General features: G+C 42.1%; 1 pseudogene; it reads right to left on the bottom strand.

Annotated features, from left to right (window-relative positions):
- Positions 1 to 20,000, bottom strand: part of LOC113643641 — a 44,134-nt pseudogene that overhangs the window by 8,875 nt on the left and 15,259 nt on the right.

Below are 20,000 nucleotides of genomic sequence, written 5' to 3'. Positions count from 1 at the left end.
AAAATAAATCCTCATTAAGGAGAGATAAATATGCGTAAATATTCAAATTAGTCGGAAATTCCCGAACTTAATTAATGTAGCTGTTATAAAATTCCTGTAATGAAAACACACCTTCATGGATGGTGCTGGACTGATGGACACTTGTCCCCTTGGCCTCTAGTGGAGACGTGTAGAGAACAGAAGTGTTCACTTCGTCTAAAGATGCCAGTCCTCCCTCGAGGGTTCGTGTTTTTCGAGGTTTCAGTGCTGCTTGGTGAGAAACACATGAGCTGTGGAGTTTAGGGTTCAGTTTTCCGGCAGCGTTGTTGATGTAGTCGGGAAGCGGAAACGTCCCAATCCCACTGTCCAGAGTGCGCATGGAGCCTGAGGGGGAGGGAGACACGTTAGATTAGATTTAGTTTTATAAAGCATTTTTACACAGATTCTTAAACATTACTGCATCATATAAAGTCTTTATTTAGCTGTTATTAACTTCATATTCTCATTTTACATTCTTAAGCTCGGCTCATTCCCCTGATCTTACCCCACTTTCATCACAATCTAATATTTAAAGGCTTTTAGTTCCATCTGCTCCTGCTCCTAATAAAATGTACCCCGTTATTTGAGCTTGTTGTCATGGTTACAGCTGAACCCAGTCAAAAAGAAGCGTGTAGCGTCTGAGGTTCTCGGGGCAGCGTGTAAGACGACGAGGCCGTGTGACTCCTGAATATCAGCGAATTTTATTGTAGTGTTTTATAACGACACACAGGAAGTTCCTGTAAGTTCTGGAGTGTATGCTAGCGTAATATCAGGAGCGGGAAGCTTTGTGGTTCCTCTCACGCTGCGGCTCTTTAATAAATGACCTGCACTTTAGCTCCAACACTTATTGGCCTTGTGCACATATTGGCCTCCTGAGGTGAGCATTAAGTGACATAAAACAAAATTAAGTGACAAAAGCAGCGTAGTGTCGCCTACACCCTGAGGGGAAAAGATCCATCAGAGCGAGAGCCAATTACAATTTGTGTCAGAAACTAAAGACAAATGTTGAGTTAAAGGTTATAGCTCTGTCATCCTGCGGTGAGGTCCAGAGTGGCTCCGGCTGTGTCCCACACACTCTGTATAAAACCTTCTGCTAAGTGAATGCATGTAAATGTTTTTTTATCGTATGAGTTTGTGCTCTACATAAATGATCACACTAAGTTAGCACTGCATTATGGGTAATACACCAACTGAGAATTAAATGAACCAATCCATGTTCATGTAACTGTGTGTGTGTGTGTGTGTGTGTGTGTGTGTGTGTGTGTGTGTGTGTTCTTGAGTTAGGGAAAATGATTCGTGTAAGTAACTGATCCAACTAACAGATCGAAGCATCCAGTGAAACGTCAGAATGAGGATTTCTGTTCTTACCTTTAAAGTGCTGTGAGCTGACGGACTCGGTCAGGCTCTCGTCAGACGTCACGTCATCACCTCGACTCATTTCTGAACACTGACAGAATGAAACACAGACAGAGAGAAGAAGTGAAGAACACGGAGTGCAAGCAAAGGACCTGGTCAAAGATAACGTGTGACTCGAAAATGTGCTAAAGATCAGAAGAAACTCAAATCAGTCAGAAACTTGGAAGCTCAAGCTCCGCCTTCTTGTTTTCTGTGATTATTTACTTTATACATTCTGAAGTGTAACATAATCCAGGACATGTTTAAGTTATGTATACAGACAGAAGGGGTTTGTTTGCCTTAGCTGGTTCTCCTGCGCACTAAAGTTACAGGCGTATTACATGAAGATTATTGAAACTGCACGCATTTTTAATGAAATGTGGACTTTTCATTTTGTAGAATTCTACACTTAATATTAAACAACTGTTTAGCACAAATTCTGTTCTGTGTCTGTTTTGGGTCAATGAAGAAATCAGTCACAACATTCTGGTGTTTGTTCTTCTGCAGAACCTCCAGCTCCAGGTGAGTGACATGCGGAATTTGGTAGCTCAGTGGTTAAGATGTTGGGCTACTGATCGGAAGGTCATGGGATCGAACCCCAGGTCCACCAAGCTGCCACTGCTGGGCCCCTGAGCATGGCCCTTACCCCTCAATAGCAAAATGATTTTTTTGTGCAGGCGAAGAAGTTTTTTTTTTAAATACGTTATAAGTTGCAGTATAATGAACATCCTGAAATTTCGCCCTCAGTTTGTCTTAAACGCTTCGCTTTACTTTGAACAGAAAGGTTTTTAGAACGTAACCTTAGACCAGATGTCCAAAGAGCTGACAGAATTATCTACCTCATGAGAGGAACAGATTGCAGTGACACACCGTGAGATATCTCACTGTGTATATGTTATTAATGTGTTGTGCTAATCTGTTTATTTGTGAGTGTATTTACGCTAAACTCCAGCAGTTATGCTAATACGACTGTTAGGTCGTGTTTACTGTCGAACAGGTGGTTAATATGACAGAAGACTTTCAGGACGCTAGCAGGTATTAAATAACTTACAAACGCACATCTTTTACATGACACCATGTTTTCAGCTGCATTAATAATTAGGGAGACTCACAGCAAACAGCACTCACAATGTCACTCAAGTCCCAAATGCAATTTCACAAACAGGCTTATGAGAGCGTGGAGTAACACGATTTACGCCCAAAGCAGTCTCAGTTCATTAACACAGCCTTCCGTCTGCAATTTCATACAAAACCCAAAAGCACCGGTGAGTAATAAACAGTCAGACGAAGGAAGCAGATGGAAGACAGACAGAGTCTCTAAGTGTCTCAAGGTCATGCGGCGTGTGGAATAAAGGAATCGAATTGTGAATGAAGATTATACTGTTCACTTTAACAAGTAAGATATCTGCGTTAAATAAAAAGCATGAGCGACTTTACAGCAAACCAACTCAACTGAGTTACTGGGTAGTGAATGAAGAGACTTAAAAATACATTACATTGAGAAGAGATAAGCTCTGTCGCTTGTCTGGGGCTTTTTTATTATGGAAGCCTATTGACTCAAACCAACATCCTACAAAGCTCAGAACCCTGACTGACGACATGAGCACAGCACCAACACTGCTCGATGTTTTGTGGTGTAACTGTACGGCTCAGCGTGGATTACTGAGTTACTGAGTTACTGAGTTACTCCATCCTCTAGAGGGCGCTGAGGAAATCCCTAAAAAACAATCAGTAATCCATGGAGCTCTGCGCATGTTAGTGTTGTAGTGATGTAGTGGTGATGTAGTGGTGATGTGACATACAGCTGTTAGTGTTGTAGTGATGTAGTAGTGATGTAGTAGTGATGTGACATACGGCTGTTAGTGTTGTAGTGATGTAGTAGTGATGTGACATACGGCTGTTAGTGTTGTAGTGATGTAGTAGTGATGTGACATACGGCTGTTAGTGTTGTAGTGATGTAGTAGTGATGTAGTGGTGATGTGACATACGGCTGTTAGTGTTGTAGTGATGTAGTAGTGATGTAGTAGTGATGTGACATACGGCTGTTAGTGTTGTAGTGATGTAGTAGTGATGTAGTAGTGATGTAGTAGTGATGTAGTAGTGATGTGACATACGGCTGTTAGTGTTGTAGTGATGTAGTAGTGATGTAGTAGTGATGTAGTAGTGATGTGACATACAGCTGTTAGTGTTGTAGTGATGTAGTAGTGATGTAGTGGTGATGTGACATAGTGATGTAGTAGTGATGTAGTAGTGATGTAGTAGTGATGTGACATACAGCTGTTAGTGTTGTAGTGATGTAGTAGTGATGTAGTGGTGATGTGACATACGGCTGTTAGTGTTGTAGTGATGTAGTAGTGATGTAGTAGTGATGTAGTAGTGATGTGACATACAGCTGTTAGTGTTGTACATCAGGTCCAATGTTAAGCTGAAGAGAAACGTTCCTTCTGAATTCCAGCAGGAGTGTAAATATGAGTTATTTTGAATGTAATTAATTTTAACCACAACAAAGTGTGCATTTTGTTTCGTTTAAAGCAGTTTAAACTCGGTTTGGAAAACACCAATAATTCTCTCCTAATCAGAATTACAGTACAGGCCAAACTCATTATAAAGTTATCTGTCAGTTCTTACTTTTATCTCCTCTCCGCTCCTGGTTTGACGGACGAAGCTTTGCTGATGGCTGAAAACAGGATGTGAACTTTTGGAGTCGAAGGAAAGACGCCTGTGCATGATGCCAAAACTGGAGGCTCCTCTTTCATCCACCCTGTTAGTGAATAAAACGTTAATTTAACCGAAAGGACGTATAATAGATAAGCCATAGAGACATGGAGTAAAGAGTTCATAATCACAAGTTCTTTAACAGTTAATGTCCTGTAACATAGTATGTTGTAATAATTACTAAATGTTTTACTCATATTTCTCACATGATGAAAGGATTTCTAAAAACTTTGGTTTTCTTCAGACTTCTCTTGATTGTTTGGTAGCGAGATAATAAAATATGAAACAGTTGGTAAATCTGATCTCTTTTCTATGTTTGAGGTCTCTACCTGTTGAGCAGCTGCTGCATGAAGCTGTCCCCGGTCACTCCTGTGTACATCAGAGATAACTGCCCTTGTGTTTGGTCCACAATAACTTCACACGAACGCCCTCTCGCTGAACGATCCAGCGGAATTCCGACTCCTTTCACATAAACCCTTTCGTCCTCCAAAGCCTTCCGTAAATCCTCTGCCTTCTCCATGAGCTTTGAGATGTTTAAACTTTCCACTACTTTCCTGGACCCTCCCTTGTCCCCCAAGATGTCTTTGGTTCCTGAAGAAGCGGAAGTTGAAGACGCGTTTGATTTGATTTTGGACATTTCAGGTTTGCGACTCAGGGCAGGAAGCTTGCTTTTCTTCAACCCAAACCAACTCGCAATCCCATTGGATGCTTTCTGTTTTGTTTCTGCAGCTTGTCCTCGATCCTGTACCTGCAGTTTAAGCACATTCTCCTGGATTCCTTGCATCACCTTCTGTTCAATAGAGGACTGTGGAACAGAAGGTCTTTTGTCCTGAGTGGCCTTGGCTGAGCTGAGTGCAGATTTTGATGGAAGGGGAGGAGGGAAGGTGTCTACATGTGTAAAGTCTTTTTCTTACCAGCAGTGGGTTTGGGTGACTGATGCTTCTGAATGTTTAGTTGCTCCTCCGGAACTGGTTTCATTCCTCGAGGACAAGAAGAGGCATTTCCAGCCTTGGATGGAGACTTGGATTTCCCTCTGGCAGGACTATTCTGGGGACTTGGTACAGTTTTGTTCATGGGATTGGGACACTTCCCGTAACTTCTCATTACTACCAGAGTCTCACATGAGGCTGTCAAAGGCAATCCTGCTCTGGTCTTCTGACTGTCTGGCTTTGTGATGTTCTTCCGTCCTGCTGCAGCTGCTGATGATGCATGGACCTTGGCATAACTGCCAAAGCTATTTTTAGGATATGATTTTTCTTCTATGCCGGAGTGTTTTCGCTGCTCTATTGTGATTCTCTCGATTTGTCTTTCTGCCGTTTTGCTTCGTTCTCCTTTCCCAGTGGATGCAGCACCTCTGATAATGCTTACTTGTGCCCCTCTTTTTACTCCTAGCTGATGCAGATCTTCTACATTTTGCAATCTTCCAAGGACTGCCAAGCGTTCTTTGAAGGGATGATAACTCATCTCACTGTAGCTGCTGCTGATTTCTTTCCTGTCTTGCACTGATAGTTGTCTGTCTCTTCTTTGACCACAAACTGAGATGCACTAGAAGATCCACCCTTTGGAGATGCAGCTGTAGGTCCTCTTTCATTATATCCATCTTTCATGCTAGGGTAGCTCATCCTCTGGGATTTATTAGCAGAAGATGATGAGTTTGGGAGGCTGAAATGGTGCTGAGATCTTTGCCAAACTGGACTTTCTGTGTCTGTGTCCTGATCTGATGAGGAGGAAGAAGACTCACTTGTGCTCGTTGATGAATCAGAGGAAAGTGGATTGTGGACCTTTTCATCTCTCCAGTTCATTTTATGCTTTTCAGAAAGTTCTGTGGTGTCTTTGGTAGCTGTGGTGGAGTTGGAAGTGGATGGCCCAACAACATTTTCATAGTTAGGTACCTGAGCACCTGCCTTAGAATCCTTGCTTGGTTTAGGGGCAGACTGACTACTAAAGTCTGGAACTCTCATATGAATGGAAGATGTTTCCCCAGGATTTGGTGGAGATGTTGGAGCTGAATGGGTGCCCGGGTGTGAACCCACTTCAGGGCTGATAGTTCGTTCTGTTGTGGTCGCCTTTTGTGTCTGCATTTCATAGTTATTCCTGCATGGGATTTTTGAATTCGTGTCAGTTGAGGACTCAAACGTGATGCCATGTTCTCAGATGCTGAAGGTATCCTGAGCAACTTCAGGAGCATCGATGTTGACGGTTTAGACTCACCACACAATGACACTGGACTTTGTCTAGGCTTTTTTTCAGCAGTTGGCTGCTGTGAAAATGCTGCTGTACTTCTCTCTGGCAGTGAGGCTGAAGAATATGATCCAACTGATGTTTTCTTGGAGATTCCATTGCAGATCTCAGGCTGTTGTATTTCAGATGGTGTGGCAACTCTGAGGGTCTCCTTCGGTCTCCCCCCCTTTGGTGATGAAATAGTTTCAGATTTCTTATCGTTGTGATGATTATTAGTACCTTTTGACTTTGAAGGTGATACCTTGCTTGATTGTCTTTTGTTGCACTTAATCTTTGGGTCTTCTGAGCTAGGCTGATTGGTCTTGTCTGGACCTAATGCTTTTTCGGTAATCTGTCCTGAAGCACCACGTTCTTCTGAACACATCTGTTCCTTCTTTTCATCTATACCAGAACCTGATGGCACACTTAGTCCTTGATTAACCTTAAGCAACTCCAGGCTTGATCTCTGTTGCAGGATGTGGCAAGATGGGCAACCTCCAAAGTTTATTGATGCACAACTGTCCTTTTGTCCCTCACCAATACCATGAGTGTGTTCATGAAGATCAGAATCTGAACTAGACTGTCTACACTGGTGCTGATGTGGACTCGGGTTCAGCATGCTACTCACTTCTCCTGCTAAAAGTGACTGCCTGTGAGGATGATGATGATGATGATGATGATGATAGCAAGCTGATGGATGAAACTTCAGGGGATCTGATTCCTCAAGCTTACGAAGAACCTCCAGGATGTGTGCTTTCTTCTTGAGGAATGGAGACATAGCTTCCATAGAGGACGCTGAAGCTTGAGTTGAGTTCTCAGGTGTGTTTTGTGTGCATTCATCACTGTCCTAAAGGAAGAAAAATAAATCTATTGCATTCTTGCAGCAGCAAATTTGACATGCTTAAATAATGTTAGCATGATAATAAACAGGCTAATAAACAGGCTAGTTCTAGCAAAGAAATTAGTGATATAGCAAAATATGTTAAATCCCACGTAGTTTAATTTCTTCTCATTCACTGTTAACATGAGAGGTTATTTTGCTGACTCTGAGGAGAATTACGTCATTTTAAAAAGCAATAATGTGTTTAATCAGGAAACTCTCTGTGTCCTGGTTTAAAAAATCACCACGTCGCTCTTTGAGGACGAATAAACGAGGACTTTATAGAAGAAGAACACAATGAGAGTGACTTCAGTCTCACATGAGTGGCCTTGACGGAGCCACCGGCTTTATCTTTAATTAAAGAAGCAATTAATTTTCTAATCGTTTGGAGAAAAGGAACGTGTCGTTGTCTCGCTTCTCTCCTCCACACAGACTGAGACACACAGTGCACTCGTTTACTGTCGGTGCAGAGCAAAGGGAACGTTACATACGGCACATTTCTACACCAAACAGCTTCATCACTACGGATGTGAGCAAAAAAGAAATAAAATCACAAACATGACTTTACAAAGTTGAAGTCTTATTCCTGTTAAAGCTGCAAAACACACTTCTATAAAACTATCAAGAAAACATGGCTTTGATTAGCATGATTCTGTATGCTAGTTTGTATATTAGCATGATTCTGTATGCTAGTTTGTATATTAGCATGTTTACTACAATGCTAGTTTGTTTATTAGCATGTTTACTACAATGCTAGTTTGTTTATTAGCATGTTTACTACAATGCTAGTTTGTATATTAGCATGTTTACTACAATGCTAGTTTGTTTATTAGCATGTTTACTACAATGCTAGTTTGTTTATTAGCATGTTTACAACAATGCTAGTTTGTTTATTAGCGTGTTTCGGTAAACAAACTACTTTTTATTGTGTTTTTAAAAAGAAATCATTGAGTTAAATGATCACAAACACAAGAGAGTGGAAAAAACATAAAGCTGCATTAAGAGAAAGAAATGAAAGGAAGGAGTCAAGGAGGTGTGTGGGGGGGGGGAATCTATAATCAATTTTACACCACACACACACACACACCCACACACACCCACCAACCACACACACCTCCTCAACAAAGCAATCAGAGGTGATCAGAGGTGAAATGATTTTGTGTGTGTGTGTGTGTGTGTGTGTGTGTGTGTGTGTGTGTGTGTGTGTGTGTGTGTTTCCTCCTCAGAGAGAGAAATAAAGGAAGTCTCACTGCAGGTGATTCTGAAGTGAAGCGCAGTTTCACACTAAAGGAGAATGAGTTTGTAATTAAAATCCCAATGTTTTCACATCGGTGTTGAGTTTTAAATCACAGTTCTGCACCAGAGGAGGAAATCTGTCACACGATCGATTCCACTACTGCAGTAAAGAGCTGAGATTCTGTCTCTGAGGCAGGAACACTTATCCAGACCATTTCTTCAGATTGTATAGCAGTAAACTGAGGTGTTTATTTTAAACTCCTGCTTTATTGTGTGTTCGTGTCAGTCATGACGGATAGAAGAAAAAAAAACCCGCAGCAGAACTGCAAGCTGGAGATCCGACTCATGGCACGTAGTGAAAATGAGAAAAACACCAGCTGCTGAGCTTCAGATTCAGATGATTGTCCTCAGTCTGTCCTCTTCCACATACTACGGCTCAAAAACACAGTATATTATACAGAAGTGTGCCAATGATCTCTGAGATTTTTCAAAGCTCTGGGATTAAAATATTAAATACTATAATGTTAATCCACTGCCCTCCTGTGACAACGGTAGCGTTTCTAACCAGGTTTGGGTCCCATGGTCTCACAATCCTGACCACTTTAAACCTGCTCCACATGAGATGTGAGACCAGTCAGAGTCTGGACATTAAAGAGGTTTTATGTCTTAAATCTGTCCTTTCATAACACTCACACAGGAATGTTCACACACAGTTCATCTCCACACACCGAACACAGGCATGAGCTTGTTTCACTACCAGAACATTAAGTTAACACTTTTCTCTTACTGAGTTATGTGTACGTTATTTGAAGTGATGGTTACTTTAGTGGACAGAAGATTTTTAACTGAGAAATATTACTGCAGGTGGGTTGCAGTACTGAGCTCCGGCTGAAACACTCTCTAACACACATGATCACTGCCACGTAACTCCTGTGTCACAGAGAGAATTAACATTCACTTTATCTGGGATTCACTGATGAAGGTGTTAATGAGTTATAAAGTTTTACAAACCTTTCACACATGGACAGAAGAACATGCCACGTTCACGTCGTTTTTTGAATTGTGGGATTTTTGGTGAAATATGAAGTGAAAAATGCTTCTTACATAGTTACTTTATTATTCTAGCTTTAATTTAATTTAGTTATTATACTGGACAATCTTTTTTAGAGAAAGAAAATCGTGAGATTTGGATTTGTTTCCAGTATTTACTTTGACATGCTCGTGTTCTGTAGAATTTTAGTGACATCACCGTGATTGACAAGTAAGAGAGAATAAGCTCCTCCCACCCGAGAACAAAGCCAGGTTTACGCCCTTTTCCCTCAGTCACGATGTTTTATGTTGAGTAAGTTTTTCCTGTTCAGCATCATCTGTGTGAGCTCAGGTCTGTAGCACAGTGTGAGATGTGAGACACTGTTTAATAAACACTTTTATTTCTCTTCGCTCTTCTCCACACTAAATGACCTGAATATCATCGCTGTAATAAAAATCTGATTTTTTTCCTAACGACAATTCAGGTTCATTACGTTCAGTTTTTTATTTTTTTATTTGTTAGTGAAAGTGGAATCTGTTTTTGTCCTGAACAGAGCAGAGCATGCTTATACACACCACGTCTTTAACGTTAGATGACTGTGTACTTTTGGTTATTTTAGCTGATATGATATTGTGGAGTGAGCTGATTGAGTCAATAATATAAACCCTGCCTACAGCCACACACACACACACACACACACACACACACACACACACCTCCATACACCATCAATCTTTTTTTAATATCAGCTGAAAAACTCAGAATAAAATTACAGCGTTTTCAGATAAAACACCACAAGTAAGAAATCTTTACACACTGCTGTGATTTATTCACTTTACAAATCAGCTACATGCTGAAGTTTATTTTATCACACTAAGAGATAAATGAAGGAAATAAGTAACTTCTGTATATTAGTCTAATTGTCTGTCTGTCTGTCTGTCTGTCTGTCTGTCTGTCTGTCTGTCTGTCTGTCTGTGTCTTTAAATCTGTTGGTCTTACTCTCCATCTATCTATCAGTCTCCTTGTACCTGTTTGTATATGTGTGTATAGTATCTGGGTGTGTATCTGTGTGTATATAGTATATAAGTGTGTGTGTGTGTGTGTGTGTGGTTATCTGTGTGTGTATCTGTGTGTAACTGTTTGTGTATATATATATATATATATATATATATATATATATATATATATATATATATATATATATATATATATATATATATATATATGGGGGTTATAGTATCTATAGTATCTCTCTCTCTCTCTCTCTCTATATATATATATATATATATATATATATATATATGGGGGTTATAGTATCTCTGTGTGTGTATCTCTGTGTGTGTGTGTAACCGTGTGTGTGTTGTGTTTGTGTCAATAATTAAAAAGGTATTTTTATTTGCACCCCCTAGTGTCAAGAACTGTGATAATTGCAATTGGCAGTAAAAGGACGAGTTCAAGACGAGCTCGACTTTAGATTCTTTCTTAGTGATGTGTAAGTGCAAAACACAACACAACTGGAGATGAGGATCAGTAGATGCCTTTGACGTCACTGTGGAAGTCTGGGCAATGTACAGTATGTGGAGAGAGTTGAACAGTTTTTTTTTTTGGCCAATGAAATTGGGAATGAGAGAAAAGTGGCCATTCTCTTGAGTATAATGGGCCAAAAACATACAACCTCTTGCGCAGTTTAACCGCACCAGTGAAACCAGCAGAGATCACATTTAAAGAAATCGTAGACGTGCTGCAGATCCAAAGCCCTTGATAATTCGCTTCCATAAGCATAATCAACAAAAGACAGAAACAGTATCAGAGTATATGGCCGAGCTCCGGAGGCTCACAGAACACTGCCAGCTCAGTGATGGGTTGTGTGACGCACTCAGAGATAGACTTGTGTGTGGTCTTTACAGTGAGAGGCTCCTGACTGAGAGAGAACTCAATCTGACCCGAGTACAGATTGCCGTCTCTATGGAGACAGCCGTGAAACACTCGCTGGAATTACAGAGAAAGGCGTCAGCTGAGTGTCACGTAAACACATCTGCAACAAAGCGAAGGGACTAAAAAGTTTGATGTTTCAGATGCGGTAAAAAGTCACATGTTCCAGCTGAAGGCTGGTTTAGGGACAAGGAGTGCAGACAATGTGGAAAAATGGGGCACATGCAGAAAATGTGTAAAACAAAACCAACTGAGAAGAAAAGAAATGTGAAGATAAATGAACTGGATGAGCCCGACTCAGACGATCCTGATACGGCAGGATTCTCATACGTTGAGCTGCAGATCACAAACTGATCTGAGTTTCTCCTCTCATTGAAGGAGTACAATTACAAATGGAACTTGACACAGGATCGGAACTGTCAGTAATCTCATACAAAGATTACAAAGAACATTTTGTACTTGTAACTTCAGTAATGCTTAAGACCTACACAGGAGAAAAAAATGCTCCAAATGGGAAAACTTAATGTCAAAGTTAAATGTAAGGAAAAAGAGACATTCTGGACCTTTATGTGCTGAAAAAGGTGCCGTTATTTGGAGGCGAATGGCTTAGAAGCATTCGGCTTAATTTACAGTCTATCTAAAGCCATGCAAGTTTCCCCTGAAGTAACCATGTGGTCTGTACAAGTCTTCCAAGATGGCGTTGGAACATTGAAGCACATAAAGGCAAAGCTTACCATTGAGACAGATGTGCAGCCAAAATTCAAAACTGAGCTTCTAAGCTGAGCTAAAGCGAAGATCAAGGAACACTGTCTAGAGTAAAGTGGACTGACTGGGCCACACCTATGGTTCCAAATGTTAAGAAAAGTCACAGTTAATCCAGTCCTGCAGGTGGACCCACACACACACAATACCCACTGCCTGGCATTGAGGACATCTTTGCATCATTGTCAGGTGGACAGCTAGATCGATCTAGCCCAGGCTTACCTACAGATGGAGGTAGAAGAGTCTTCAAAAAAAGCACCTTACAATGAATACCCATAAGGGACTCTTCAGCTACAACAGACTCATTTTTGGGGTGTCATCAGCCAGCACCAGCTCTGTGGGTAAGAGCTATAGATCAAGTTTCGTAAGGTTCCATGCACACAGTGTTATCTAGATGATATTATAGTCATTTAGATGATATTATGGCCATGACGATGACACCCACATGGCAAAGTTGAATGCTGTTGTGGAAAGCTTTGCTGAGTATGGACTGAGAGCAAACAAAAGCAAATGTGAATTCTTCAAAGATTCGATTGAGTACTGGGGACATCAAGTCAACAAAGATGGCCTTGGCAAATCTCCAGATAAAATGTGAAACAACTTTGTTTGTTTCTTGGACTTGTGAATTATTATCACACATTCTTGCCAAACCTTTCCACGGTGGTTCATCCATTCGATGCCTTTCTGCAATGGAAAAGTAATTGGATGTGGTCCAAAGTGTGTGACCAGGCTTTCAAATCAGCTAAGCAATTGATTACTTCTGAGACAGTGTTAATGATCCTAGACTCCCGTCGCGTCTGGCGTGTGATGCTTCAGCTTATGGTGCCGTATTGTCTCACAAAATGACTGACGGATCTGAGAGACCAATTGCATTTGCATCTTTGACTGTTGCAGAAACAACTATGCCCAGATTGATCGAGAGGCTTTAAGCTTGATATGGGAAGAAGTTTAATCAGTCCCTCTTTGGGAAACACTTCACTCTCATTACAGATCATTAGCCTTTAGTGGCTATTTTTAGCCCTAGTAAAGTGTTCCAGTGATGGCAGCGGCTGGGCGTTAGGCGTTAGGCCTTGATGGTCATGACTATGCAATTGAGTGCAAAGGCACAAAGTACCATGGCGATGCAGGTGGATTGTATCAGGATCAGGCAGAGGAGGTTGAGGATGACACATGCCCCTTTCCCACCGAGGCAGTTTGAGTGCAGTTTCGGAGCCTAATTTAGAACCAGTTCTTTCTGTTTCGACCGCCAAAGCACCGGCTCCGAACCAGGAAAAGTGGCTCTTAAGTAGCACCAAAACGTTGCTGGTCTAGACTTAAGAACCGCTTGTGTCAGGAGCTGTGGGCGGGGCTGTGGGCGGGGCACTTTTTAACTGTGTTAACGATAAAATAACGTTATGTACTTCATCGATCACAACCTCCGTTTATACAGATTACACAGAGCTGCACGTACACGTTTTATTTGCCGCGTTTGGGTGTTAATGTAGGTTCACAAAGCCATGAGCATTAACAATAAGCAACATCCACCATTGTTGTTGTGTTTGTGTTTGTCGCTGCTGCACTAACGTCGCTGGGACACGTGACACGTATACAGTGACGTCACACTCGGCGCTGTGATGCTCTCTAGCCGGTGGAAAGGCATAAAGCTTCTTAGAAGGTTCACCAGTGGAACCAACTTTGAACCAGCACCAGCGCTAGCTCTGAACCAGCACCCGGTTCTTTCTGGTGGAAAAGAGGCAACAGATATGTTTCACATCACTCAAATGGAACCTCTGCCTGTCACAAGTGCACAAAATCAAAGGGAGACAAATGAAGATCCTGTATTGGCCAAGGTGTTTGATCTAACCATGAAGGGCTGGTCAGCTAAAGGTGATCTACAGCTTCCTGATTACTCAAACTGTCATGAACAGCTTTCAGTAACACAAGGATGTGCCAGGTGGGGTACCTGAGTGATTGTGCCACCAAAGCTACGTGCCAGGGTACTTTCGTCCCTACATGAAGGACATTTAGGTGTTGTTAAAATAAAGAGCTTCGGCCAGAAGCTATGTTTGGTGGCTTGGATTAGACCACCAGAGAGAAGATCTAGCCAGAGCATTTTCTGGGTGTCAACAGGTTCAACAACAGCTACGAATAGCACCTTTGCATGTGTGGGAAACTCTGGGGAATCTCGGAGAAGACGCTATCCTGAGCGTGTGTGTGTGTGTGTGTGTGTGTGTGTGTGTGTGTAAACCTCCTAACAGACTGGACTTGTAGGTACATGCCAGTAGATGCCATGAACAAAACAAAGTGAAGTTATGTGAAAAGATTATAGTCATAATTGTTAAAAAAGTTGGACAAGTTGTAAAAAAAAAAAAAGAGAATGTTCTGTATGTAAGTGTTCTTCTGTTCAATGTAGTAGTATGAGCCCTGAAGGGAGGACAACAAGGATGGAAGGAGGATGGAGGATACACACAGTGTATCTGTGTGTCACAGTGTATCTGTGTGTGTGTGTCACTGTGTGTGTATCTGTGTGTGTGTGTGTGTGTGTGTGTGTATCTGTGTGTGTATCTGTGTATCTGTGTGTGTGTGTGTGTATCTGTGTCACTCTGTGTGTATCTGTGTGTGTATCTGTGTGTGTGTGTGTATCTGTGTGTATCTGTGTGTGTATCTGTGTGTATCTGTGTGTATCTGTGTGTGTGTATCTGTGTGTGTGTATCTGTAACTGTGTGTGTGTATCTGTGTGTATTTGTATGTGTATCTGTGTTTGTATCTGTGTGACTATGTGTGTGTGTGTCTGTGTCAGTGTGTGTGTGTGTATCTGTGTGTATTTGTGTGTGTATCTGTGTGTGTATCTGTGTCACTGTGTGTGTGTGTGTATCTGTGTCACTGTGTGTGTATCTGTGTCACTGTGTGTGTGTGTATCTGTGTCACTGTGTGTGTGTGTATCTGTGTCACTGTGTGTGTGTGTATCTGTGTCACTGTGTGTGTATCTGTGTCACTGTGTGTGTATCTGTGTCACTGTGTGTGTGTGTGTGTGTGTGTGTGTATCTGTGTCACTGTGTGTGTATCTGTGTGTGTATCTGTGTCACTGTGTGTGTGTGTGTGTGTGTGTGTATCTGTGTGTATCTGTGTCACTGTGTGTGTATGTGTGTGTATCTGTGTCACTGTGTGTGTGTGTATCTGTGTGTGTATCTGTGTCACTGTGTGTGTGTGTGTGTGTGTGTGTATCTGTGTTTGTATCTGTGTCACTGTGTGTGTGTGTATGTGTGTATCTGTGTGTGTATCTGTGTCACTGTGTGTGTGTATCTGTGTCACTGTGAGTGTGTGTGTGTGTGTCTGTGTGTGTATCTGTGTCACTGTGTGTGTGTGTGTGTGTGTGTGTATCTGTGTGTATCTGTGTGTGTATTTGTGTCACTGTGTGTGTGTGTATCTGTGTCACTGTGTGTGTGTGTGTGTGTATCTGTGTCACTGTGTGTGTGTGTGTGTGTGTGTGTGTGTATCTGTGTCACTGTGTGTGTGTATCTGTGTCACTGTGTGTGTATCTGTGTCACTGTGTGTGTGTGTGTGTGTGTGTGTGTGTGTGTATCTGTGTCACTGTGTGTGTGTGTGTGTGTATCTGTGTCACTGTGTGTATATCTGTGTCACTGTGTGTGTATCTGTGTCACTGTGTGTGTGTGTGTATCTGTGTCACTGTGTGTGTATCTGTGTCACTGTGTGTGTATCTGTGTGTGTATCTGTGTCACTGTGTGTGTATGGAAGAGGATGGAAGGAGGATGGAAGGAGGATGGAGGATACACACAGTGTATCTGTGTGTCACAGTGTATCTGTGTGTGTGTGTCACTGTGTGTGTATCTGTGTGTGTGTGTGTATCTGTGTGTGTATCTGTGTATCTGTGTGTGTATCTGTGTCACTCTGTGTGTATCTGTGTGTGTATCTGTGTGTGTGTGTGTATCTGTGTGTATCTGTGTGTGTATCTGTGTGTATCTGTGTGTGTGTATCTGTGTGTGTGTATCTGTAACTGTGTGTGTGTATCTGTGTATATTTGTATGTGTATCTGTGTTTGTATCTGTGTGACTATGTGTGTGTGTGTCTGTGTCAGTGTGTGTGTGTGTATCTGTGTGTATTTGTGTGTGTATCTGTGTGTGTATCTGTGTCACTGTGTGTGTGTGTGTATCTGTGTCACTGTGTGTGTATCTGTGTCACTGTGTGTGTATCTGTGTCACTGTGTGTGTGTGTGTGTGTATCTGTGTCACTGTGTGTGTATCTGTGTCACTGTGTGTGTATCTGTGTCACTGTGTGTGTGTGTATCTGTGTCACTGTGTGTGTGTATCTGTGTCACTGTGTGTGTGTGTGTATCTGTGTCACTGTGTGTGAATCTGTGTCACTGTGTGTGTACCTGTGTCACTGTGTGTGTATCTGTGTCACTGTGTGTGTGTGTGTGTGTGTGTATCTGTGTCACTGTGTGTGTATCTGTGTCACTGTGTGTGTGTATCTGTGTCACTGTGTGTGTGTGTGTATCTGTGTCACTGTGTGTGTATCTGTGTCACTGTGTGTGTATCTGTGTCACTGTGTGTGTGTGTGTGTGTGTGTGTATCTGTGTCACTGTGTGTGTATCTGTGTGTGTATCTGTGTCACTGTGTGTGTGTGTGTGTGTGTGTGTGTGTATCTGTGTGTATCTGTGTCACTGTGTGTGTATGTGTGTGTATCTGTGTCACTGTGTGTGTGTGTGTGTGTATCTGTGTCACTGTGTGTGTATCTGTGTGTGTATCTGTGTCACTGTGTGTGTGTGTGTGTGTGTGTGTATCTGTGTGTATCTGTGTCACTGTGTGTGTATGTGTGTGTATCTGTGTCACTGTGTGTGTGTGTATCTGTGTGTGTATCTGTGTCACTGTGTGTGTGTGTGTGTGTGTCTGTGTGTGTGTATCTGTGTTTGTATCTGTGTCACTGTGTGTGTGTATGTGTGTATCTGTGTGTGTATCTGTGTGTGTATCTGTGTCACTGTGTGTGTGTATCTGTGTCACTGTGAGTGTGTGTGTGTGTCTGTGTGTGTATCTGTGTCACTGTGTGTGTGTGTGTGTGTGTGTGTGTATCTGTGTGTATCTGTGTCACTGTGTGTGTATGTGTGTATCTGTGTGTGTATCTGTGTCACTGTGTGTGTGTATCTGTGTCACTGTGAGTGTGTGTGTGTGTCTGTGTGTGTATCTGTGTCACTGTGTGTGTGTGTGTGTGTGTGTGTGTATCTGTGTGTATCTGTGTGTGTATTTGTGTCACTGTGTGTGTGTGTATCTGTGTCACTGTGTGTGTGTGTGTGTGTATCTGTGTCACTGTGTGTGTGTGTGTGTGTGTATCTGTGTCACTGTGTGTGTGTATCTGTGTCACTGTGTGTGTATCTGTGTCACTGTGTGTGTGTGTGTGTGTGTGTGTGTGTGTGTGTGTATCTGTGTCACTGTGTGTGTATCTGTGTCACTGTGTGTGTATCTGTGTCACTGTGTGTGTATCTGTGTCACTGTGTGTGTATCTGTGTGTGTATCTGTGTCACTGTGTGTGTATCTGTGTCACTGTGTGTGTATCTGTGTCACTGTGTGTGTGTGTGTGTATCTGTGTCACTGTGTGTGTGTATCTGTGTCACTGTGTGTGTATCTGTGTCACTGTGTGTGTGTGTGTGTGTGTGTGTGTGTGTGTGTGTATCTGTGTCACTGTGTGTGTATCTGTGTCACTGTGTGTGTGTGTGTGTGTGTGTATCTGTGTCACTGTGTGTATATCTGTGTCACTGTGTGTGTATCTGTGTCACTGTGTGTGTGTGTGTGTATCTGTGTCACTGTGTGTGTATCTGTGTCACTGTGTGTGTATCTGTGTGTGTATCTGTGTCACTGTGTGTGTATCTGTGTCACTGTGTGTGTATCTGTGTCACTGTGTGTGTATCTGTGTGTGTATCTGTGTCACTGTGTGTGTATCTGTGTCACTGTGTGTGTATCTGTGTGTGTATCTGTGTCACTGTGTGTGTATCTGTGTCACTGTGTGTGTGTATCTGTGTCACTGTGTGTGTATCTGTGTCACTGTGTGTGTATCTGTGTCACTGTGTGTGTATCTGTGTCACTGTGTGTGTATCTGTGTGTGTATCTGTGTCACTGTGTGTGTATCTGTGTCACTGTGTGTGTATCTGTGTCACTGTGTGTGTGTGTGTATCTGTGTCACTGTGTGTGTGTGTGTGTGTGTGTGTATCTGTGTCACTGTGTGTGTATCTGTGTCACTGTGTGTGTGTGTGTGTGTGTGTATCTGTGTCACTGTGTGTGTATCTGTGTCACTGTGTGTGTATCTGTGTCACTGTGTGTGTGTGTGTGTGTGTATCTGTGTCACTGTGTGTGTATCTGTGTCACTGTGTGTGTATCTGTGTCACTGTGTGTGTGTGTGTGTGTGTGTGTGTGTGTGTGTGTGTGTAGTATATTATATGTAGCTTTGACTCCTGTTCAATAAGCAGCAACTGTTTTAAACCAATCATAGTATTTTTATGGAATAAAAACACTGTCAATAATAATCGTACGTAATTCAAAGCATTTGTGTGTAAATTTTAATTTTGTGGAGTTGGATCCCAGAACCTACGGCCACGACAGTTTACAGATATGAGATTTTGTGTGTTTGTTCAAATACGACTCCAAAATGTACGACTATGACAGTTTACACACAACGCTTGTCTTCACAACACCTCTTTTTCACACACGAAAACGGTCTGCGGAACAACTGTCAAAAATACGTCATCACGTTCACAGGCATCACTATCTGAGTTAAGATGAATCGATTCCACGAAGTGCGCATGGCCCCGCCCTCTTTTAAACCACTGGCGAAATGGCGGATCAGCAGCCAAGCGCTCGCTCATCGTCTCAGTTAAGTTGGGTTTTCCTTCCAAATTCGGACATGTTTAAGGGTTAGTTATCACTAATAACAGAGAGGAGTAATATTACAGAGACAGGTTAACTATAGTAAGTAAGATGAGCTCTCAGAGTAAGGTTACATTAGGTGCTTAAAGAATACAGCTGTTTAGGAGGTCATCACTGCAGGCTGTAGCGTGATGGCCTACATAAAAGAATTAGCAATTTTAAGTGTTAACTTACTAACAGCTGTGTACATGCACTGGAATACACAGGTCATGTAATATAAGTGTTCACTGCTTAAGTGTTAAAGTCATATTTTATTGTTTATCAGGTTCCATTAGGTGACATCTTGCACTCAGCCCAGAATCTGGTGTCGATGTTGACCGACACCTTAAGTGTTGGACATCAGAAAATGGGGAACCAGTCCAATGTCAGTGGACAGTCAGGACAAGTAAGAAGGTCCAAGTCAAATGGGCAGTCAGTGCAGCAGGAAATGGCTAGGTGTGAGGTGTGTGTGTGTGTGTGTGTGTCGTTTATGTAGGCCTATCTCATCACGCTACAGACTGCAGTGATGACCTCCTAAACAGCTGTATTCTTTAAGCACCTAATCTTACTTACTATAGTTAACCTGTCTCTGTAATATTACTCCTCTCTGTTATTAGTGATAACTAACCCTTAAACATGTCCGAATTTGGAAGGAAAACCCAACTTAACTGAGACGATGAGCGAGCGCTTGGCTGCTGATCCGCCAGTTCGCCAGTGGTTTAAAAGAGGGCGGGGCCATGCGCACTTCGTGGAATCGATTCATCTTAACTCAGATAGTGATGCCTGTGAACGTGATGACGTATTTTTGACAGTTGTTCCGCAGCAGACCGTTTTCGTGTGTGAAAAAGAGGTGTTGTGAAGACAAGCGTTGTGTGTAAACTGTCATAGTCGTACATTTTGGAGTTGTATTTGAACAAACACA

Source organism: Tachysurus fulvidraco, chromosome 2 (genome assembly GCF_022655615.1).
Source record: "Tachysurus fulvidraco isolate hzauxx_2018 chromosome 2, HZAU_PFXX_2.0, whole genome shotgun sequence".
In the NCBI taxonomy this organism is placed as follows: domain Eukaryota; kingdom Metazoa; phylum Chordata; class Actinopteri; order Siluriformes; family Bagridae; genus Tachysurus; species Tachysurus fulvidraco.
Note: the sequence above shows the minus strand (reverse complement) of the source record. Positions and strands in the feature narration are given on the sequence as shown.